General features: G+C 41.6%; 1 protein-coding gene across 4 annotated transcripts in view; it reads left to right on the top strand.

The window, feature by feature from the left end:
• PLEKHG1 (pleckstrin homology and RhoGEF domain containing G1) overlaps positions 1 to 25,005 on the top strand; it is a 222,393-nt gene that overhangs the window by 107,030 nt on the left and 90,358 nt on the right. The window contains exon 1 of one of the 4 annotated variants that reach the window (XM_061207735.1): positions 23,871 to 24,034. The exons of the other annotated variants lie outside the window; for them this stretch is intronic. The gene's annotated coding sequence lies outside the window, so the exon portion shown is untranslated. Of the gene's footprint in view, positions 1 to 23,870; positions 24,035 to 25,005 lie in introns of those variants that run through there. 4 annotated transcript variants of the gene reach the window in all.

The raw sequence follows: 25,005 nt of genomic DNA, 5'->3' as shown, positions 1-25,005 counted from the left end.
TATTCTTTACTGCGTCTCACCTTCCCATCTCCTTCCCATGATTTTATTCAAAGTGAAAGCAAGTTAGGATACACAGATTATCTACTGAGGGTTTTTAGACTTTGACTCAGTTAATACTTAAAATATAATTCTATTCTGTCCCTTAGAAAAGCTCTATTCTACTTGAAGAGTACTTCTTGTTGTAGAAAAAATGTCAAGAAATGTTTTGCTTTTTTTTTTAACCTTAATTTGGAGGTATGGCAACATTCTTGGGGCACAGCTGTGGTATTACACCCTGGGAGTACATAAGAATCACTTTAAGAGAAAAAACCTAGTGCCCTGGTCTCACCCTCCAGAGAATATGCTGTTTTTGAAATAGCCCTTGATTATTGTTTAATACCTTGATTTTTGAACACTTGTAGGATTTTGTGTAGCATCTTTACATAGTTGAACATACTTGGTGCCTTTGAATTTGCTTATATACTATTATTGTCCCTGATAATATAACTAAATTACTTTCAAGTTGCTTTTTAATTTGGCTGACTTAGAAGAATCTTCACTCTGGTAATTTTCATGAGGAGTTTAGAAAAGAGTTTAACGATAGCAAATATTTATTTTCTGTTGGCCCTTGAAGTTTAGAGTTGAAAGTATCCTCAGTGGTTAATGGTCCAACTCCATTTTTTACCTGTTAGGATGTTGAAACTCAGTCTAGGTTGATTCTTTGAAATGAGGGAGGAGATGACCAGGATCCCAAGTGCAAACCTACTGGTACCAACCCAGCCATCTCCACACTGGCGCCTGAGGGTTGGGGAATATCCACCACCCCACAAATGCACTCTTAATTTTACCATTGGCTTCAGACCCAAATCTTCATCTGGTCTCCTTACAACAAAATTGGTCAGATCTCACGTGGATCTCAAGGGGCCCTCTTATCCTTTCAGAATAAGCCCAAATATAGAGACTGAAGTGGCTTTTCCTGCAAATCACCTCACCCTGGACCCAACCTGATTTCTGACTAGTTCTAGGTATAGTATTCTATTCCTTTTTTGGGGAGACTAATTTTAAGTGTTTGAGATCTCTATTTTATCATTGACTCCATAAAGCTTTTCTTCTTTGGGGTGATAGAGTAGGGGAGGCTGAGGGAGGGGTTAGCACGGTCTTGAGCTCCCCTGGAACAATGGTTCCCACCTTTATAATGCACAAAAATCACCCAGGGAGTGTAGTTACCAATGCTCATTCTGAGTTCCCATCTGTAAAGATTTCGATTTAGTGTTCTTGGGCAGGGTCCAGCAATCTCATTGCTTATTGAAAATACAAGCTGATGGTGATTGTATTAACCAGCTCAGGCTGCCATAACAAGATACCATAGACTAGGGGGGCTTAAATAACAGATATTTGTCTTCTTACATTTCTGGTGGCTGGGAAGTCTAAGATCAGGGTGCCAGGAGGGTAGTTTCTGGTGAGGCCTCTTGTCCTGGCTTGCAGATGGCTGCCTTCTCACTGTGTCCTCACATGGCCTTCGCTCTGTGCAGAGTGGAGAGAGAAACAGATCTCTGTTGTTTTTTTCTTCTTTTTTATTATGTGAGTTTCCAGTGTACAGCACTATAATTCAACATCTGTATGCATTACAAAATGATCACCTCCATAGTCTAGTTGCCATCAGTCACCATACAATTGACCCCCTTCACTCCTTTTACTTATCCCCCAACCCCCTTCCTCTCTGGTAACCACTAATCTCATCTCTGTATTTATGAGTTTGTTTTTGCTTTATTTGGTTTGTTTGTTTGCTTTGTTTTTTTATATTCTACATATGAGTGAAATTATGTGGTATTTGTCTTTCTCCTTCTGACTTATTTCACTTAGCATAATACCTTCAAGGTCCATCCAAGTTGTCACAAATGGCAGAATTTCATTCTTATTTATGGCTGAGTAATATTCTAGTGTGTGTGTGTGTGTGTGTGTGTGTGTGTGTGTGTGTATCACATCTTCTTTATCCATTCATTCATCAGTGGACACTTAGGTTGTTTCCATATCTTGGCTGCTATAAATAATGCTGCAATAAACACAAGGGTGAGAGGTGCATACATCTCTGCAAATTAGTATTTTCATGTTCTTCAGATAAGTAACTAGAAGTGGAATAGCTGAGTCATATGTTAGTTCTGTTCTTAATTTTTTGAGGAATCTCTATACTGTTTTCCATAGTGGCTTACCAATTTACATTTCCACCAACAGTGTATGAGGGTTCTAGCCTTTTCTTCTTATAAGGACTCCAGTCCTATCAGATTAGGGCCCCAACCTTATGACCTCATTTAACCTCGATTACCTCCTTAAAGGCTCTATCTCCAATTATAGTCACATTGGGGGTTAAGACTTCACCATATGAATTTGGGGGGAGTGCACAATTCAGTCCATAACAGTGCCTTAGGGGATGTTGAACCACACCTGGAAAAATGTTGGTTTAGAGTACATGTAACGATCACCGGTTTCATTCATCAAATATTTGGTTTACAACACCATTATAACAACTGATGTATTAAAATTTACAAATAGATTAAATAGAGGAAATTTTTTCCCCATTTTTTAAATTGAAGTATAGTTGATGTACAATATTATATGTTATAGGTGTACCATACAGTGATTTCTAATTTTTAAAGCTTATACTTCATTTATAGTTATTATAAAATATTGGCTATATTTCCTGTGTTGTACAATATATCTTGTAGCTTATTTTATACATTATTTTTTGTACCTCTTAATCCCCTACTATATATATACATATATATATAAATAACCCTATATGGCCCCTCCCCCTTCCCTCTCCCCACTGGTAACCACTAGTTTGTTCTCTATATCTGTGAGTCCACTTCTTTTTTGTTATATTCACTAGTTTGTTGTATTTTTTAGATTCTACATATAAGTGATATTATACAGTATTTGTCTTTGTCTGACTTATTTCATTTAGCATAATACCCTCCAAATCCATCCATGTTGCTGTAAATGGCAAAATTTCATTCTTTTTTATGGTTGGGTAGTACTCCATTGTATATATATTCACTACATATTCTTTATCCCTTCATCTGTTGATGGACACTTAGGTTGCTTCAATAGCTTGGCAATTGTAACTAATGCTGCTATGACCATTGAGATGCATGTAACTTTCTGAATTAGTATTTTTGTTTTTTGGATATATACCCAGGAGTGGAATTGCTATGTCGAATGGCAGTTCTACTTTTAGTTTCTGAGAAACCTCCATACTGTTTTCCACAGCGGCTGCGCCAATTTATATTCCCACCAACAGTGCACAAGGGTCCCCTTTTCTCCACATCCTCGCCAACACTTGTTATTTGTGTTCTTTTTGATGACAGTCATTCTGACAGGTGTGAGGTGGTATCTCATTGTGGTTCTAATTTGTATTTCCCTGATGATTAGCGATGTTGAGCATATTTTCATGTGCCTGTTGGCCATCGGCATTTCCAGAGGACCTTTTTTTTTTTTTAATAATATCATGGAATGGGATTTATTAAGAAAAGAATGCCCTGCTCTCTAGCACTTTCTCATCATGGGGTTTCCAGAAAAGCATCCCAGAAGAAAGACATGGCTACCAGCCTGTCCTCTTTTGGCCTGAATCAGGGTTTCCTAGGCCTTGCTCTGCTCTGGCCCTCACCCTGAATGTCTAGGCTCACCTGTGCTGAAAACATGTGGCCTCGTAAACACACTTCAAAATTGTGAGGAGAAACGTGAGCAAGCTAAGTAGCCTGAAGTTTGTTAGACTTGCTTGATCCATCTCAGTCTGGAGGAGCTTTTTCCCTCAGGGAAGCTTTTAGCTTTCTGCTTTTCTACCACATGAGGATTAGGGGCAAGTAGTTGGTTTTGTTTTTCTATCCCCCTCACCCATTCCCTCCTCCTCACGCTCCAGAGGAAAGAGATCACATATCAGAGATGTTTCTTCTTCAAAAGGACTTGGGTACATTCACAAATCCTTGTTGAGGCCTCTGTGTATTAAAACATTTATCTCCAGGGTTCAGAAAGAAAGAAACACTGGGCTGGGGTACAGGATGGGGGTTTTTTTCCCCTTTCTAGGAAAAATGCTGATGATTAACTAATGCCTCTAGATATCTTCTTAAACTCTCAGTGTCAAAATGAATAAATGCTCTTCCCAGTAAGGGGGACTGCTTATTCCTTTTTTTATTTTCTTGCCCATAAACCCAATTTTATAGCCCTTGTTTATTTTGATGGGACTAGGATCTCCAGTTCTAAGTCTTAACTTCTGTCCTATTATTTTTTAAAAGGTACAACAAAACCAATGTTCTATGAGATTAGGATATGATATGTGAATTTTAACATTTATAGTTGATCTTGGCTTGTCTTTGAGAAGGGTATCAAAAACGAATCCTGACTTCAGTCCTTGTAAGGGATCCTCAAGTGTTGCTGGACAACTCGGTGTGTCATTCTTCCAGGGCTGTGGTTTTGGCCTTACTCTCCCAGTATTTTTAAATGTCAAAAACTATGACGCCGAGTTACCTGGGTGTTTGTTTTGGCAGAATTACCAACTCGACTGCTTCTTCCACCTTAATTCCTCCATAGAGACCCTGCACAAATTCTAACATTTATTGATATGTTCAAGGTTTGTGAAAGCACTAGTAGAATAAAGACTTTAATTAATAGTAAGAGTGGCAAACGAAAATAAAAGCTAATGAGGTTAAATGGTAAAGACAGTTCTAGGGACTTCCCTGGCTGTCCAGTGGTTAGGACTCGGTGCTTCCACTGCAGGGGGCAGGGACTTGATCCCTGGTCGGGGAACTGAGATCCTGCAAGCCTCGGCATGGCCAAAAAATAAAATAAAACAAATTTAACTCAGTTATCTTTAAGAAAAAAAAAGACAGTTCCAATTTCCTGACCTGCAATTAACATTCTCCCCACCCCGCTACTATAAACATTTTCCCCTTACTCCCTTCACTGAATCTTTCCAAGATGGTTTTGGTCTTATGGTACATTTTTTTGCCTAATCTTGTATAAAGTAACAAACAACAAGCGATATTTTTAATTCTTCATGTTTCACTTTTATATGACTTACAAATTGAAGAGAAATAAATTTTTCTTACAACATCATTTTCTAGTAATCTGGTCGTTCTAGAACTACTAACCTAGTATAAAGTGTAGTGTCCAAGGGTCCATGAGTGTGACACAGAGTCAAATACTTCCAGGCTCCAGAGCCAGGCAGGTCCTATAAAAGAGTGAATGGAGATGAGTGTGATACTAAAGGGAGTGGTGAGACCAAATGTAAAATAGATAGCTGGTGGGAAGCAGCCGCAGAGCACAGGGAGATCAGCTCGGTGCTTTGTGTCCACCTAGAGGGGTGGGATAGGGAGGGTGGGAGGGAGACGCAAGAGGGAGGAGATACGGGGATGTATGTATATGTATAGCTGATTCACTTTGTGATACAGCAGAAACTAACACACCATTGTAAAGCAATTATACTCCAATAAAGATGTTAATAAATAAATAAAGGGAGTGGTGAGGCCTGCAGCAAGCTAGAAAGTGCACGGCCAAGGTGAAGGGAACAAGCTCAGCCCCACCCGTTGCTGCTGAGTGGGAATATAAGGCTAGTGGTGACGGATGCTTATTGGTTCTTTTTTTGGCACCTTCTCCTCAAGCAGAAAAATCTGGATTTATATGCGAAATATCCTGATTTTTACTTTTTTTTTTTGCACTGCTATTTTTGAAATAGCCTGATTTTTAAAATTTGGTTTATCAATTCAAAAAATTTAAACCCAGTGTTGACAAATAACAAGTCTTCAGGTCACACTCTGCCTGCACAGCCTCAGATCACAACTTCTGGGGGAGTCTTCAGGTCGCACCAGGCATCCCCAGTAGTTCTATTTATCAGGCCTGACTTCCTTCCCCAGTCTCTCCCAGGACCACCAAGTCTTTCATTATCATCAGATCTCTCACCTCCAGCCCCAACCTCGGCTCCCCACACGGAGTCTGAGATGTACACCTGAAAATAGAGCTGAATTCCAATTTCAGGCATTGTCAGATGGGTTAAGGTGTCTTATCACAACTTCTGCCACTTGAGGAATTATAGATCATTTAAAGCAGTTTCCCTATACAAAGGCCCTATGCTCCTGGTTTTTGTATCAATTCACGGTTTTCTGACTATAATAGTGGGGACCACATTTAAGATCCTTGAGTTATATGAGAGCCTCAAGAGAGACTGTGTAGTTAAGAAGTGGGTCATTGTGTCGACACATCACCCCAAACCATGGAATCTTAGATTCGAAGATTTGGAAAGCGTTCTTTTTTATTTTAATTTACTATATTGAAGTATAGTTGATTTACAATGTTGTGTTAATTTCTGCTGTACAGCGAAGTGATTCAGTTATACATATATATATATATATATTCTTTTTCATATTCTTTTCCATTATGATTTATTACAGGATATTGAATTTAGTTCCCTGTGCTATACAGTAGGACCTTGTTGTTTATTCATTCTCTATATAATAGTTTGCAAAAGCATTCTTGAATGCCATAGGCTCCAGAGTTTCCACTTTACTAATCTAGAAGGAATCTGGAAGCCAGAGAGGTGAGTGACTTGCCGAAGGTGACCCAACTGTCTAGGAGAACTGTGATTCCACACATCCCAGCTCCAGGTCTGTGTCCTGTCCATGCATCATGTTACAAGCGCTGAATGATGATTTGGATTGAACAAAATAAGTTCAGCTTTGGGGGTGGTTTTTACTATGACATCACTAGGATGATAACCAACCTTCCTTGTGAAAAATCTAATGCCCCAGTATTCTCAGAGCAGCTTTGTTCATTGGGGTTTACATTTTGTCATGTCCTGATCTGCATAGACTCCTAAGCAGGTGTCTTATGTTTGGAGCCACACTGGCACCAGGAATTTGTCCCTGGCTTTGGGTGTCCTGAGATGGGTGACTAAGTGGTCCTGGGAAGTACTCAAGGCTCACGTGTGCGCAGTCAGTCCCTAAGTCCCCTAGTAGTGGCACCACCAGCTGGGTGGAACGGCCCCTCCTCCAGGCTGTCCTTTTGTGACCGCTTCTCCTCTTCAGGCTCCTTTGATGTTCCTTTTCATCTGATTATACCGAGATGAAAACGCCGGGCAGGGAAGTTTACGTTGTGATTTACTGTAACCACACCTTATAAGCCGCTCTGTCCAAGTGGTTGCACAAGAACAGTCACGGTTACTGCCCAAGCAGCTCTGCCCAGTGTCTGGAGGGGGAGAAAGAAAAGCCCAGAGAGAGAGGCTGATGTGTGCAGATTAGAAGATGGGTCACCCAGAGTAGAGAAGGAAACTAGAAGATTCTTTAATAAGGGGGCAGAGTTACAGTAAACATAGTTATTAATTGTGGTATGCAATATTATATTGGCAAACAAGATTGTCCAGAGAAAAATCTAGGTTGAATGATCACCATGGGCGTAATGCCAAGTACATCAGCCGACTACGCTTTCGGGAAGTAAAATTATCTGGATGGTCTCTTCTGTCCGCCTGGCTTCCCCCAGGTAACTTCTTCTCAGCCTTCAGATGTCAGTTCATGCACCCTTCCCACAGGGAACCTTCCCTGACCACCCCAAACCTGCCCTGGTCCCCCTGGACATGTTTTCACAGCCCCCCGTGCCTTCTCTGCAAAGTCCACATCTCACGTAGAGTTAATCACTTGTTCGTGTGATCGCTCAGTGTCTGTCTCCCTGGCCACACTCTGTGCCCTCTGAGGACAGACTGTTGTTGCTGCATCTAAAAATCTGACATAGGAGGAGCAGGGAGAACATCTCTTTCCCAGAGGACATTCCCCAAAGTGGTATCTTTTCAGTATTTTTTACAGGGGTAAGTAGGCATGAGGATTGTGGAGATTCTGAAAACATTTTGGTAGAAGCTGCAGGAAAGCAAGATCTTGAGACGCCTGAAGAACGCGGTCCAGGGGTGGTGCCTTTTTTCAGCATGATCCCATGCTCCCCACAGCACTAGGGGCGACTCCCCCTACCACCCCCTTGAACCCTGCCTCCAGAATCACTTAGGATGGTTACTCAGTAGACACTTGAATGAAGAGGCAAGTATGAATGGGAGACCTGATAGCATCTCAGATAATTAATGAACTTCAAAATGGAGGTGAGGTGTGATCTGAAATGTGTTTTCCTGTAGTGGTCCTTGAAGAACTTCAGCTCAATGTGAGAAAAGACTTCAAAGATTAGATTACTTTAAATCTAATAAAGATTAGCTTGCCCAAAGTGTGATGTACTAGCTGAGCAGGGATCAAATGTCTGGTAACTAGCAGTCTCGTACCAGAGGCTGGCCATACTTGGTGAGCTATTGTAAGTGATCATTCAAACACCAGATAGGAAGTTAGATTAGAAAACCTCAAAGTATCTTTCCAATATTGAAATACTGTTATTGTGGGAATTTAATCCAGCTATGCTCCATCCACAAATAAACTCCATAAAGGCAGGGGTTGTTACGCATTTTCTTCACTGCTTTATCTTTAGTGCTTATATAGTGCCTGGCATATACTAGCTGTTCAATAAATATTTGTTGAGTTAACAAATATATCAGTAGATATCAAATTCAAAATATGTTTCTGGCATAGTATAAGTTCTAATTGTTTATTTCATTGAGCTGAATGAAGCAGCCAGTAAATCAAAAAAGGGCTAAAAATTGGTCAGTATACCACCTACTGAAAAGCTATGGTCAAACCTGAGGCCTAAGCCTGTGAAGTCAAACTGTTGTCAGCTTTTCAGACCAGAGAGTCTGAAGTCGCTATGAAATTGTATCAGCCGGGGGACCTGGCAAGAAACTGGATTCGCTCAGCTGGTTCAAATGGAGAGTTTAACGAAGGGGCTACTTCACTGAAGGTGGTGAGGCCATGGGAGCTAGCAAGGAATGTGTGGCACCCAGAGACTGCAGCAATGGCGGGAAGCCTTAACCACCATTCTTGGGGACAACCACAGGGACCCTGGATGGCCAAGAGGACACCGTGGAGTTAGGAGAGCCCAGTGAGAGCTGGGACCATGGAGGCCGGGCTGCCTCGGATGCAGCCACTGCTAAACCCCAGACCCCTCATCAGCCAGGGGGCAGGCAGGTAAGCCCCTGTTTCCTTCTCCTCCTGCCTCATAATACTGGTGCCTCCCATTAGCCCAACCCAACTGGAAGCCAGCCAGCAGGGAGCAGGGCGTGTGGAGAAAGACGGGGCGGGGAAGGGTCCGCACATGGGGAATCGCCTTCACATAAATTTTTAATTTTATTTTTAAATTTTATTTATTTTATTTCTTCTACTTTAATTGCACAAATAATACGTGTTCCTTAAAGAAAAGGCAGAAACTAGATCATAGTGGTAGTGAAGGAACTCCCCCATCAACCCACCTTTCCTGCAGCTCGTATAAATGTTTGGGCTTTTTCTCCTTCTTTCTCTCTTTTGTTCTTTCATCTACTTATAAAGAACTTGGAATTTTTTTATTCAGAACAAACCAAAATAAATTTGGTGACACTTGTTTCTTGGCCGAATTAAGATTAACCCTGTAGCCTAACAGACAGCCCTATTTCCTTTCCTTTGTTCTGTTAACATAAACAAGTTACTTCATGTACCTCTGTGGGAACTGGGAATTAGGCAAGTGTTTAGACGCGCAAAAACTCTCAGCAAGTTTGGCTCTCAGCTTGGATACCAAGTAATTAAACCTAAGATGAAAGGTGAGTCCAACAGCACTCGATCTCTAAGACTGAAAAGGAAATATAAGTGCAGGCAGCCTCCATCAGCTTGATGTTACTGTCAGTGTGAAGTTACTATCCGCTTTCCGTATTACTTGAAGGGCAGTTTGAAAACAGGGGGAGAGACAGTTTAGGAAAACAGAGCAAATGTTTACGGATACAGTTCTTGTTACATCTGAGCTGTTGCTTCATCACACTCGTCACGCTTGTCATTATTTATCTGATGCTTGTGCAGTCCGGCTGGACTGCAAAGCCATGTCCGTTCACTGAGCCCAGCACGGAACCTGTTAACTAGGCACCCGGTTAGCAAGGCTGGGTTAGGGGTGGCTGCTCTTCGTTAAAGTAGAGAGAAGGTACGGAGGGAGAAGGTCAGCAGGTCGTTGCTGTGTGTGCCAAAGTTCTGAAAGGCAAAGAGCAGGACACATGGCAACAGACGGGTATTGAAGACCGTTGTAATACCATAACAAAGGCGGCAGCCTCATTGCCTTCTTTGGTTTTAAAAAAAAAAAAAAAAAACCTAGAAAGTACTAAGTCCTTTAGAGAGGAATAAGTTCTGCTTTCCTGGAGTGGGGTCTGTATTTGACCTTTTACAAATTTCTGCCTGAATGAGGTTTTCCTTGCGAATAGTTTAAGGAGACCAAACGAATAGAAGCTCCAACCACCCCGCTTCAGTTCTAGAAATTAGATCGCCTCCCCCCGGGATGAATCCATTTGCTCTCAGGTCATACACCTGGAGGTTCAGCTGTCAGCCACTGTGACATTGAAGGCAGCCTTGAGACTGGGGGAAGAAGACTGATGGCGGTGATTCTAAAGGATGGCAGTTGCTGGAGGGAAGATTCAGAACAAGTTCAGGGACTGATTCATAGCCACTCTGGGTGGCTTGTCTATGTTTCCTCCACAAGCTTACATCCTCACCACCACTACTTTTTGATAACTGTCTCTCTGAACCCACCATCTCGGAGTCTACAGGATGGGGATGCGGCTGGAGAGGTCGAGCTGAGCCCCCCCCATCACTCCATCCTCTCGGAGCTGTGGGGAAAAGGCTGGCCAAGGGGGCTGTCTCTCTCCTCTGCCAGGATGTGAAATGGTTTTGCAAGCTGGCATAAGGGTTATGAACCTCCATGGTCGTCACCCTGAAACTATAATAGATTCTTGTTTTAATGATTATTTTGGAAAATACTGCTGCAGGATTTCAAAAGAGTCTCCAAGCCCCTTCTACAAGTTCAAGTACATTTTTTTAAAGAGTGTTTTCCAAAGTATAGATTGTGTTGAATGCCTTTAGTTATGAATGGATTAGATGTGTGTTATCTCCTGGAGAAAAATGTGTCTGGAAGCAGACTGCATTCTTAGAGGGATAATTAGTTCATTGTGCTTAGCACAGTGAGTCCTCCCATGGTGTCCTTAAAGATGGGACTGATCTAGTATTGAAAGCAAAAGACTATTTGTAACATATTGCTTGCTTGATGTCTAAAAATTGTTCAGTTCAGAAATAACTAAGACTTGATTTCATCGTCTCTGGACTGTAAAGACCAAAATATCCTAATAAAAAAACAGCATGAAAAACAGAGCTAATGACTATCACAGAGATAGAGGAGTGAGCCCACGGAGGACCTCCTGAAACAGCACAATTTTAGAGTCCCCAGGATGTGTGCCCTTCCAGGCCATCTCGGTGGTTTTCATGGCCGAGTGGTATATGATGGAGAGGTTAAATCGTGACTTGATTGGCAAGGTAAGGGTGAGCCGTGAAAGTGTTGTGAATTTGTGGGTTTGTTTTCTAAAGTTCTTACCATTATGCCTCAATACTGACATTTTCATGCAATGGGGGATGAGGAATTATATTTTCAGTTGGAAAATTTGAATACTGGTAACTATTGATTATTTATTGTTTGGTTTCCTGTGTTAGATTCAATACTCCAGGACTAACAAAAAATAATACTCCTTTCACTTACTATCTCCTAGACTTGAGGGCTTGTGTCTGCCTTAAACCTATGTCTTTTGCTGAGAGTAAACACTTCTTAAATTTGTGAAGACAAAGTCGCTTATCATTAAAATTATTTCACTTTGAAAATAGTCCTTGAGAAAGAAAAAAACAGATTAGCTCTTTTGTTTGTTTAGCAAAGTATATGGTTTGGTTTATATAACAATAGCAAGGCAGTTTATAGCTGGTGACGTTTTCTGGGTTGAGAGTAGTCTGGAATAGTGTATAGAGATTTTTGATAAACAAAGACTGCAGTGCAGAAGGGTGTTAGTACATCATATCTCACTTTCAGGAGGAAGGTCACCGTGTCCTCCTAAGGGACATCAATGGGACAGTGGGATGTGTGACACCTCCTGGCATGCAACCGACTTTAATGTTTACTTTTATTCTGTGGCATGTGCTTAGAAAATGTAATCTCATGCTTTTTTCTTTCAAAGAAAAGAGTTCTAACAGACTAAGAAAAAAAAAATGAGTGTTTTGTCAGTGGCCTGTGCATTAGAAAACAGTTGGTTTTACCATTTGTATTGGGAAATGTGTCACAGTGGCAATATCTTAAATCACAAAATAAACAGCTCCCTCCCCCGCCCCCTCCGCTCCAGCCTTTAAATTGTTGTGCTCCGTATATAAAATATTAGTTGTGACTTGAAATACCCCTTATAACTTCTAGCACCTTTGCATCTGAAAATGTAAGATGATTGTCTCAATCTGCCTTACCTGGATGATATAAAGCAAAATCTTTCCTTGAATCTGAAAAATGTATGCATGCCTTTGCCCTCCCTCCTTCCTTTCTCCGGGCCATTCTTTCATCCTTCGTTGCCCAGCTGCTTGGAGCTGTTGCCTGGCTGCAGAGTCAGCCAAGTCTGTCCGTTAGGTCAGACCGTGCTAAGCCCCCAGAGCTGCGCGTTATCTGTGCTTCTCTCCGCAGCCTCACAGCCCTGCCACACAACCCCATTCCCACCTCCTTCCTAAGCACCCCTGTGGACCCTCAGAAGGAGGCTCAGGCAGACGACACCACTGTGGCAGTGACTCCATAAGCCTTCCCAGGGGATATTAGCATTTTAACTGATGACTCTTACCTTAAACCAAATAGAATTGGTTTCTCATAGTGGACTTGCAGGCCCTATGGCAGATTTCCAGGAAGGGATTTTTTCAGTGTCAGGGCTTTCTGGTCTTCCTCCAGTTAGGCCACAAGACTGGCCTGCAGTTGACTCGATGGCTGGTTTGTGTCCTGTGGATGCTGCTCTTTTACCCCTGGGTCCCCACTCCTGGCGAGGATACTGTGAGTAGCTCCTGTGCTTCCTGTAACCAGCGTTGTGAGGGAATTAACAAGAGCTGCGTTCCAGTGAGAGTGTCTTTTCCACCTAACAAGGCATAAGTGTGCATTTATCTGTGGCCAGTCTCACTATCATTTAAAACGAGATTTTGCTGAGCAAAAACAATCTTCTCACCTCCCATTAATATTGGCAAATAAAATATGCAGCCAGAAGCGGCACTAGTATTTGTTCCTTTTACATGTCTTGGGATGGATTTTGCTACATGCACGAAAGTCCAGTAGCAAGACAGCCGGGCACCTGCAAGACCTGCTAATCGCCCAGGGTAACCCATGTGTGGGATGAGATGGGAGGGCCTGGAGAGCAAAGCCATCGCAGAGCTGAGGTGGGGCGATGAGAGGCCTGAAGAAAACACTGAAGAGCTCCCCTGCTCTCTGGTGGGAAAGAACCTTGAATGTTGCTCAAGAAATGTAACTTTCTCCTCCCTTTCCCTTCCTCTCTGCTCTTCCGTGTCTGTATCATCCCTCCCAGGCCCTATGCACTACTCATCTGTTAACTCATTCAGCAACAAAATCTACCTGATGCTCGTCTCTTCTGTAAAACAGCGTAGTATTTGCAAATAACCTACACACATCCTCCTGTATACTTTAAATCATCTCTAGAGTATGTATAATACCTAATACAATATATACCTAATACAATATAAATTCTATGTGAATAATTGTAAATACAACGTAAATGTTATGAAGTTGCCAGTGCACAGCACATTCAAGTTTTGTTTCTTGGAACTATCTGGAAATATTTCTTTCGGAATATTTTCCATCTGCAGTTGGTTGAATCCGTGAATGTGGAACCTGCAGATACAGAGGACCAACTATGCTTGGTGCTGGGATAAATATAAAGACAAAACGTGTGTGTGTGTGTGTGTGTGTGTGTGTGTGTGTGTATGTGTGTGTTCCGGGCTCTGCAAAAGCTTAAAATTTAAAAAAAAACCTAGATTCAGAATGCTATGAACCCTCCATGTTTGTGGATGCAGTATGGGATGGTTCCTTGCAAGTGATCTGAAAGGTCTTTACTCATACAAGTTGATGATTTTGCTAAAGCAGTAATCACAGGTGAACAAATGACTGACTCGTGGGACATATATGGCCTGTGCTGTCACTTCAAAGCTGCCCTTCAAGCTAAGTCACTTGTCCAATGTAGAAGTTACAGACTGCCCAGCAGCTACACTCAAAGTAGCTTTGCTATTTTTGTTCACTTGTAATGTACACAGCATCTCTCAGAAATGGCTTTTTAAAAATATGTTTCTTGGCCACAAAAAAAAAAAAAATCCAAGTACAATAAAATTTTATTGGAAGATAAAGGAGTTAACTTGTCATCCACGGATATGCACAGAAAACAAATGAGTCAATAAGAAGCCAAGAGGGAATTCCCTGGCGGTCCAGTGGTTAAGACTCTGCGCTTCCACTGCAAGGGGCGGGGGTTTGATTCCTGGTCGGAGAACAAAGACCCGCATATGCTGCGTGGAGTGGCCAAAAAAAAAAGAAGCCAAGAGCCTCTGTATATACCACCCCATCACAGAATTTAGATCTTTGTGTCTTCCACATGAATATCAAATCTACAGCATCGAAAGGGTCCCTGCTCCCCAAGCTAATAATCCAGGGTAAGAGAGAGATGATTAGAAAATAAATATAAGACCACGTGACACTTCTAAGTGTAATAAGCAGTCGTTTAACAAATGGAAAAGCCGCCTAGCACAGGGAGATCAGCTCGGTGCTTTGTGACCATCTAGAGGGGTGGGATAGGGAGGGTGGGAGGGAGGGAGACGGAAGAGGGAAGAGATAGGGGAACATATGTATATGTATAACTGATTCACTTTGTTATAAAGCAGAAACTAACACACCATTGTAAAGCAATTACACTCCAATAAAGATGTTAAAAAAAAAAAAAAAAACAAATGGAAAGAGCAGTGGGCTGGAGTGGTTGTGGAAGATTAGATGGGGCTCATAAGATTTGACCTGACTCTTAGTTCAGCAGAAATGGAGGACTTGGACGCAGGTCTGGGGGGCGTCATTTCGGGGGGCAAGAGAGATCACTGTGGAGGACAGAATAGAGGACTAAGAGAGTCCCCACAGCCCAGGGAGGGCCCTTCCTCTCAAACTACCTTTTCAGCATCTGTGACTTAGTGATTTCCATCAAACTGGTGAGTTTTGTGGGGGAGAAACAAGTTGTCTTCTGAACTGATTGATAAATTTCCACAAAAATGGCCCACTGATGTAGCCCTGCATATGTTCAGCCTTATTTGAAAGGAAATAGGCATTAAAACAAATTATCCTATTATGTTGTTAGTTTAAAATCACTTAATAGGCATGATAGAAATAGCTGTATTAAATATGATCGGCTAATGTTATTTTCCATAACCACCAGTGAATGCTTTAAATGGAACTTCTATTTAAAGGATTTTGATCCTCTGAAATAGTTTACTTTTAGGTGTCTATACATGGGCATAATCCATACTTTGAGTTTTAGCTCCATGGTGCAGTGGTATCAGTTTTCAAGAATATTTTTGTACTCCTGAAGACCTTCATCTGAAGAACTCAATATCTTTCTCAAATAAGAACCTTTTGAATCTTGATATAAAAATAGATATAGCATTTTAAGAAGGACAGGTAGCCTTAGGGAAATGGAAGCCCAATATAATTCGAAGGTCTCTCCTACCGAAGTGTGGGAGTAAGATCATTCTGTCTTTACTACTTAGTATTTTTTTAATTAATTTATTTATTTATTATTTATTTTTGGCTGCATTGGGTCTTTGTTGCAGTGTGCCGGCTTTCTCTAGTTGCGGCGAGCGGGGACTACTCTTCGTCGCGATGCATGGGCTTCTCATTGCAGTGGCTTCTCTTGTTGTGGAGCACGGGCCCTAGGCAAGTGGGCTTCAGTAGTTGCAGCACGTGGGCTCAGTAGTTGTGGCTCGCAGGCTCTAGAGCGCAGGCGCAGTAGTTGCGGCACACGGGCTTAGCTGCTCCGTGGCATGTGGGATCTTCCCGGACCAGGGCTCGAACCCGTGTCCCCTGCATTGGCAGGCGGATTCTTAACCACTGCGCCACCAGGGAAGCCCACTACTTAGTATTTATGAATATAAAGTCACAGAACTAAACTGTTTTCCTAAGAAATGCCTGTAAGTTTACATTTTAGGTATTTGTCTTCAGATAGATTCTTCAATACTGTTTTTAAAATACTCAAGCTTAAATGTATTCTTGTGTAACTTCACAAAACTGTATTAATTGTCTCGTTAAGGGAAACTAAGGATTCAGACTTCCTTCAACTGTGTGTTATTCTCCACCCCCACCCACAAACTTCACTTTAAAACTTATGCGAAAGATGTGTCCCTTTCCTTTGAAACAGACAAAGTTCGGGAAGTGAACTTGAAAATATGAGAGCTCTGAGACCTTGCCGCTTTTGTGGAGTTTAATGAGAACCGTGGCCAGAGCCAGGAAGGTAGAGCCCAAGCAGCTGTAGGCGAGTGTGGGTTGTATTTGATGTTCACAAAAGAATGGCAGTCGCAGGGTGTTGCTCAGCGAAGTGTGCATTTTCAAGTTACCCACAGTGGTGTCTATTGTCCTGGTTCTCAGCTGAATGATGTCATGTTTCATTTAAGGCTCTTAGTGATGCTGAAGTCTGTGGTCTGCACACCAGGGGGAAAAAGGCAGGGAGAAAGTTGCCAATCAGGTTTTTGTAAAGCCTTTGTGTGTTGGGTTTTGAGAGATAAAAGCTGACTCATGCAATATTTCTACGGAAGGAGCTGCACAGACTAGTAAAGGCTTCTGGTTTTACCTGACTGAGCTTCCAGTGAGGTCACTGCATCAGCTGAAGGCAGACAATGCGGCCCAGTCTGGGTAGAACCCAGGTAGGTGCAAATGTGGATGTGCCCGGGAACCCATGCCCCACACCCTCGGTCCTTCCCCCTGGAGCAGCGGAGCCCATCAGCCTTGGTGAGAAACTGTCGCCGGGGTTTTCTCCACCACACTGCCCAGGGCCAGCAGCTTGCTTGCATATATTACAACTGTTCTGTTATGAACGCGAGGTACTGAAAAGAGTTCTCCAACAATGGAATTAGTCTAGAAGGTGATTTTTTTTCCTCCATCTGAACTGCAGTCTGCCTTCAAGGGTGTTTGCCTTGTTTTGGTTTGGATTTGATCTTAAAGTTAGGTTGAAATAATCTAGAGAGCTGATGTTGGTGACTCTGGGGAGAAAACTAAAACCCTAACTGTTCGTGCAGCGACTGCTGAGTACTTTCATGTGCTTTCTTTATGAGGTTCATGCAGGTTAAGCGGGGGGAACAAAATCAATGTTTGCAAATTTTATGCTTAGCAACTGTAGTGATGAAACAGCCTGAGTCTAGCGGTAACCGAAGTTGACTAAGTAAATGCAGTTTCCATGTTGAGTGTTTATTGGTAAGAAATCCTTTTGTTAGCAGGAATAATTGGAGAGAAAAGGGCATGGATTGTAGTCAGTGCTGTTGCACATTAGAGTCTGATTTTTTGGTTGTTTTTTAATTATTTTAATTTAGTGTTACTAATATATTTGAGTGAAGATGTATATATTTGGCATTCCTTTTCATTAATCATATTGAACATAAAATCAATTATTTTAATTTAAAATATTTAAATATTTGATACCAACTGAGGTCGTGATTTTTAATTTCTTTAAATAACTTTTTTAGATTATAAAAGTGATACACTTATTGAGGAAAAGTGATATTTACAGATAAATATCAAAAGGAAAATCATCCATTCTCCTATTTGGTAAAACCAGTGTCAGTATTTTATTCTATATCCTTTCAATCTTTTTCTCATGTGGATAATAAATAAGTAGTATTTTAAATTCAAAATTGGGATCACATTGTACCTATGTTTTATAAACCACCCATATTACTCATCTGTATATTATGACCATTTTCTACACACTTAAGGATTTGAAAGGGCATGACATTTAATAGTTTTATATTGTACTTTCTAGATGGATGTATTCACTCAGATGTCTATTGTTAGACACTGAATTCTCTTCCTCCTCTTTTTTTCTCTGAGAAAATGTTTAGTGTACTTTATGGATGGTTTACTTTCTCAGAGCGCTATTGTTAGTTATTTGGATTTCTCCTCTTCTTCCTCCTCCTTTTTCTTTAAGAAATGTTATTTAGCCTAACCCTCCCTCTCAAGTGCGCAGAGATGGTTTTGGAACTGAGCGTGCTCAGTGCAGATGGAGCCTGTGTATGTAGCTATCATTGTTTCGTTACTGCCTTGAGACTGATGTTTCCACACGAACAGGAAGGAAGCTGGAGCATAGACTGTGATTTAATCTGAATTAAAAATAGAGGTTTTTTAGCCTTTGGCAAAGTCAGTGATATATATTTCATCATCTAAGACCTGGCATTAGTAGAATAGAGAAGAAAATTGCTATTTTGTGGTTACTGCTTGTCCTGTGATTCCAGCTAGGAATGGGCCATGCAGATGTGGCAGCCAGTGACTTGGTGTTGATTTCAGAGTAGGAGCTGCGTCCCCACCGTCGGATGGCCCGGGAAAGTCATCTAGTCGAGCTGCCTCACTTATGCGCGAGGAAACCAGAGACTCAAAGGTTGCAATACAGACCTCCATGGTACAGAGCCAGGGCAGAAATGCACATCCTCTGAAGGAGAAACTGTTATGTCGTAACTTGATTCCTGGCTGGTCCTCTGAGCTCTTTCTGCACACACAGGTGGGCACATACTCATTCCTTCCCACACACACGCTATTGGCACATTGGTATCATGCACTTCATACAAGTAGCTTATGTTTAGTGCTTCATTTCCTGATCTCTAAGCTCTTTTTCTGCCCTCTTGTATGAATCTATAGCCAAGTATAAGAAATAATGGACTAGAAATCAGAAACCATAGACTCTGATTCACTGTTCAGCTTTGAGCATGATGTTACCTAACCTCTCTATCTTTTTTCCCACCTATAAAATGTTCTAAAGGTAATGACACATGTGAATGAACTGCAAGGCTTCGTGTGAGGGGGAAGGGGTGTGTGTTCTGTTTTGTTTTTTAAGGATAATTTTGACAGAGAGTTAGAGCACTGGCATATCATGGTAAGGCGGATCTGTTATAACAGAGGCTGTTCTGGTTATCTCTTGTTGCATTACAAATCACTTCAGAACCTAGTGGTTTGGAACAACGACAATCATTTCTAATCTCTCAAGGTTTCTGTGAGTCGGGAGTTCAGGAGAGGCTCTGCGAGGTGGGTCTGGCTCAGAGTCTCCCAGTGCCGCAGTCAGACATGACAGGGCTGGGGTCATCTCAGAGGCTGCTCTCTCACAGGTCTGGTGCCTGAGCTGGAAACACTCAGACAGCAGGGGCCAGATCAGCCAGCGTCCCTTCAGCTTCTCTCTGCATATCAATGGGGTCTCACCACATGGTTTCTCCACAGCACATCAGCTTCAGGATAACCAGACTTTTTAATGGGGTGGCTCAGGGCACATCCAGACCCACTTATTGCAAGGCCCTTCTGTCTTCGTGCTCTGCCATACTCTAGGGCATTGGTGTCATGTTCATGGTTCAGGCAAAGATCCCTGCCACATCTGGGTCCCCGTGGGAAGGGGGAAGAATGTGGAGGACCAATGTCTGATGCTTGAAAAGTGGACCCCCAGAGGGACATACATCTTTTCCACTGGTGAGAACTTGACCACATGGCCACATCTAATGACAGGAGGCTAGGAAGTGTGCTCAGCTGAAACTCTATTCACTAAAGAAGAAGGGGGAGTGGGTTTTGGTGGACAACTGCCCATCCCCCTGAAAGTGATAGCAACCCACAGAGTAGCTTTAACCCCACCCCATAATCTCCTTCACCTCCCACACCAAATCACCTCCAAAAAGCAGATAGTAAAAGTAAAAAAAGCTGTATTTACATGAAGAGCCTTAAGGGAATTCCCTTAGGTCCTCTTTTAACCAAACTGACATGCCTGTGACCTCAATAGAAATTCTGGAGTCACCACCTTAGCTAAGACAATTTAGCTAATATATTAGCTGCATTAATTAGGGATATCTAACTCAATCCCTACTCAACTGCAGGAGCCATTGTACCTCTTAGTTTTCACTGACTGGATAGGAACCAGTTAGTAAATTATCTGAATATTTAGTGTCAGACTTTACAGCCCAAAGAAATCTTTGATTCTCTTTCAACCCCTCACCTCTTGTTTGAACAAAAGCATTTTTGCAAAGCAGCTTTTCCTATCCTTGATCTTCTTGTCCAAATTTTTGCTTTACTGACTCTTCAATGGTAACAAGGCTTTTTAAAATTATTTATTTTGGAAAATTTTTTAATTTACAGAAAATTTGCCAAGATAGTTAAGTGTTTCCGTACGCCCTTCATCCAGCTTCCCCCAGTGTTAACATATTGCATTACCAGAGTACACTGGTCAAAACTAAGAAATTAACATGGTAAGAAGATTTTTTTTACTTCTTGATTACCAAACAGCTACAAATAAAAATGAAAATCATGTTCCTTGGATTGAACACTCTGAGCAAAAACATGTGTAATTGTAGCCTTGGACTTACCATTAATACAAGAATCATGTTGGTATTTTAGAAAACCAAGAGGTTGATATCTGGTAGCTTTTATCTACTGAGCCCTTCACTGTTAACTCAGAGATGTGTAGAGGAGGATTCCTCAAACACTTGGTGTTGTCTTTGAAATATATAAATGAATATCTTTTATAACTTTGACTCAAAAGTTTGTTTGTTTGTTTGTTTTTTGAATCATCAAGTCAGTTTACAACTTTGAGGCTCTACCAAAGACTGGCTCTATATTAAATGACCTTTGCTGGCTGATAGAATAACTTCTTGCTTATACTTTAGTCCCTCTGTTTCCTCCTCTTCACAGAGAGTGTAATAATGAACTACATAACTTTAGTTATTCACTGGTCCTGAGCACTATACATTCTCTTGATGTCCATGACTGTCCTGCCAAGGAACTCCAATTAGGTATTTGAAGTCTAGAATAGCAATGAGCAGAATGTGGAAATCCTGATCACTCCTCCTCCCAGCTGTGCATATAGTTTTTTTGTTTTAATTCATTCATTCATTCATGTTTGGCTGCGTTGGGTCTTTGTTGCTGTGCGCAGGCTTTCTCTAGTTGCAGCAAGTGGGGGCTACTCTTCGTTGCGGTGCACGGGCTTCTCGTGCCGCGGAGCACGGGCTCTAGGCACGCGGACTTCAGTTGTGGCACATGGGCTCAGTAGTTGTGGCTCTTGGGCTCTAGAGCGCAGGCTCAGTAGTTGTGACGCATGGACTTAGTTGCTCTGCAGCATGTGGGATCTTCCCAGACCAGGGCTCGAACCCGTGTCCCCTGCATTGGCAGGCGGATTCTTAACCACTGCGCCACCAGGGAAGTCCTGTGCATATAGTTTTGCCTTGCGTTGTAAAGCTCTCCTTGGGGGTTGTGACAGGGTGCGGTTGGCTGTGGCCCCGTCAGTCTCCCCTTTGACTTGTAAACATGGTCAGAGAAGCATGGACTTTTCCTGCCAATGAAAGTTCTGCTACACCCCTAAATCAGCCTCAGAGGCAAGTTAGAGCCAAGAAGTGCTACTTTTGATTCTGACAGTGACATTCCAAAGGAGGGCAATTAAAATAGTGGATGTTTGAAGAGCAAACAAAGAAAAGCCAAGAAATTCAAGCTCTTTTGCCTAGAAAAAAATTAGAGAGGCTTGTCATGAAGTAAGATGTGTGAAAGTTATCTACATGGGAGCCATACAGCCATATTGTTCTTTTCATTGAGAATGGGACAAGAAGGAATGTTTTTATTTTGATGGCTTTTAAGCCACAGTACTCCTAGTTGTAAGAATCAAGGCCCCTCTACACATGCTTCCGCCACCACCACCTCCAGGTTTACCAAGGGTCAGAAGGACCAAGACCCTCAAGGCGGGAAAATCAGCTTACTTTAGGGTATTCATGGTCAAAAGATCCACTAACATGGGCCATTAGCAATGATTGGCAAGTTCTCAGAAGTTGCTATATTATTAGTCCTGTGTTTGAGGTCTGGTAAGAAAAAGAGAGAGGTTTTGAGAAGGAGAGCAAAGCAAAGCAGCAAGTTACCCAAATGTTAACACAATCACCAACATCTTTCACTCAAGGCGAGGATAAAGCTTTCTTTTTTTTTTTTTTTTTAAATTAATTAATTAATTTATTTATTTTTGGCTGCGTTGGGTCTTCATTGCTGTGCATGGGCCTTCTCCATTTGTGGCCAGCAGGGGCTACTCTTCATTGTGGTGCACGGGCTTCTCATTGCAGTGGCTTCTCTTGTTGGGGAGCACAGGCGCTAGGCATGGAGGCTCTAGCACAGCTGTGGCACGAGGGCTCAGTAGTTTTGGCTCGCAGGCTCTAGAGTGCAGGCTCAGTAGTTGTGGCGCACGGGCTTAGTTGCTCTGCGGCATGTGGGATCTTCCCAGACCAGGGCTCGAACCCGTGTCCCCTGCATTGGCAGGCGGATTCTCAACCACTGTGCCACCAGGGGAGTCCTGGATAAAGCTTTCTTGCTCTACAATTTTCTTTCTCGTGTTTCAGTTTATCATGGGAAACCAGCTACCCCAATATCCAGTACACAGCCCTTGTCTCCCAATTCTATTTTCGCTAACTCATAACAATATTGTATATTAATGAATGGAGTAAAAAAAGACAAACTTCAAATTGTATTCACCTCTTCATTCACTATTATTGGAATAAAGATTGATAAGGAAGTAAGTTTAAATCTTACAGAATAATATAATTATCTAGAAGATTTCTAGATCAGCATTGTCCAGCTGAAATACAATGCAAGACACGTATATATTTTGTAATTTTCTAGTAGCCACATTTTAAAAAGTAAGATGGGGCTTCCCTGGTGGCACAGTGGTTGAGAGTCTGCCTGCCAATGCAAGGGACGCGGGTTCGAGCCCTGGTCTGGGAGGATCCCACATGCAGCGGAGCGGCTGGGCCCGTGGGCCACAATTACTGAGCCTGCGCGTCTGGAGCCTGTGCTCCGCAACGGGAGAGGCCGCGATAGTGAGAGGCCCGCGCACCGCGATGAAGAGTGGTCCCCGATTGCCGCGGCTGGAGAAAGCCCTCGCACAGAAACGGAGACCCAACACAGCCATAAATTAATTAATTAATTAATTAATTAATTAATTAATTAATTAAAAATTTAAAAAAAAGATGAAACCAGTGAAAATAATTTTAAGAAGATCTTTTATTTAACCCACTATTCCAAAGTATGATTTCAACATGTAATTAATATAAAAATTATTAGTGAAGTATTTTACACTTATTTGTTTCATGCTACATCTTTGAAAGCTGGCGTACATTTTACACTTAGAGCACATCTCAATTTGGATGAGTTGCATTTCAAGTGCTCAGTAGTCACATATGGCTACTGGCTACTGTGTTGAACAGTGCAGCTCTAGAGATAAATATTAATAATTGATGAATTGTATTAGGAAGAATAGGCCAGACAGAGTGGAAATCTTAAATTATTTTGAAGGAGGTGAGAACAAGACTAGACAGTTTTTATGAGGTACATTTCCTTATGTGAGAAAACTATAATTATCTATATAATCAACATAAAAAATGTTATCCATTAACAAATGCAGTCCCCTATTATACGCCATTATATGACCTAGCTTTAAATGTTTCACTTCTGTCATTGGCAGTTTTGGAAAGTATTTAATTTGGGGCAGAAAGCTTGGCTAAATACTAGAGATACCAAATATCTCAAATATTCTATTTTATTCTATTCAGTTGGCACTCTGAATGGGCTGGTCTAGTGGCCTAGAGCACAAGGCCTGGTATTGGAACATAAGAAGCCTTCCTTGGAACCGGGTCCAACTGATGCTGGTATATAAGATTCATCCATGAAGGGATCCCTGTTGACCCGAGTATCATATCCCACTCTCTCCAGCCTTTGAAAGTATAAAAGGCACTGTCAGCCCTGGCAGCCCAACATGGACTCCTCTAAAACATCTGGCAATTTTTTGTTCCTCTTTAATCCCTCAGTCCCAATATTGGCTGGCTAACTTGGAGTGAAAGTAAGTAAAGAAATGAGTCTCTCTGTTGTGTTCATTTTTCACCATCCTGATAATGAATATTTGCCAAGAGTGATGTTACTGTCAAATATGGTTTTCTCTACTGGAGAGAAGGTTGATTCTCATCTGGTTGGAAAATCAGAAGTTGTTCTGGAGACCAGTGTATCCAAATCTATGAGGAATAGATGATCTAGACTTTTCCAGATGCTCTTTCGTATAGAGTAGTTCATCCAACTTATGTTTGGTCCTAATTCATAGCCTCATTGGCCCATTGGGACCTTAAAGAACCCTTATATACTTCCCAAGTTAGTGCCCATTCCTGAAAGTGACATCAACCTCATGGTTATGGTTGTGATGGATGCCATTGTGTGTCTGCTCCTAATTTGAACTGCCCAGGACTTTCTTAACACCAATCCCAAACATGGGTAAGCATCCTTTGCTGCAAACATACCTAAATGCCTGGCTGCTTCTTGGATTCTTCCAACACTCAAGTTGGATCTGGATTTTCAGCACAAGTGCATTTTAACTACTATAACCAATCCATGTTTTATAGGCCATAAAGCTGTTACAGAGCAAGCAGAAAGAATATTGCAAAAGCTTTAAAAATTGGGGGCAAATATACCATGTGGTAGTGGTTATGCTGGTAATTTACTGATTTTCTGCACGTTTCTTACCATTCCTTCTTGTTGACCCATTAGTTCCTTTATTTGATATTCATAATTTTAATAATTGCAGTATAATCTTGCACAAATATTTACCATGAATATAAACTATCTAGAAAAAGTCTGGATGTTGAAGGATATAGACTTGATGGGTTCTTTTTTATTTTAGAAATATTGGTACCAGCTGTTTGATGATCTTTATTATCGAGTCAAACCAAATTCATGTTCCTTCTGAAAAGACGATCATTAATCTATATTCTTGTTATTGTATTTGTCTTATTATAACCTTCCATACCTAAGTTTCACTCTCTT

The sequence above is a fragment of the Eubalaena glacialis genome, chromosome 12 (assembly GCF_028564815.1).
Source record: "Eubalaena glacialis isolate mEubGla1 chromosome 12, mEubGla1.1.hap2.+ XY, whole genome shotgun sequence".
NCBI lineage: Eukaryota > Metazoa > Chordata > Mammalia > Artiodactyla > Balaenidae > Eubalaena > Eubalaena glacialis.
The sequence above is the reverse complement of the archived record's forward strand: the minus strand, read 5'-3'. Positions and strand labels throughout refer to the sequence as shown.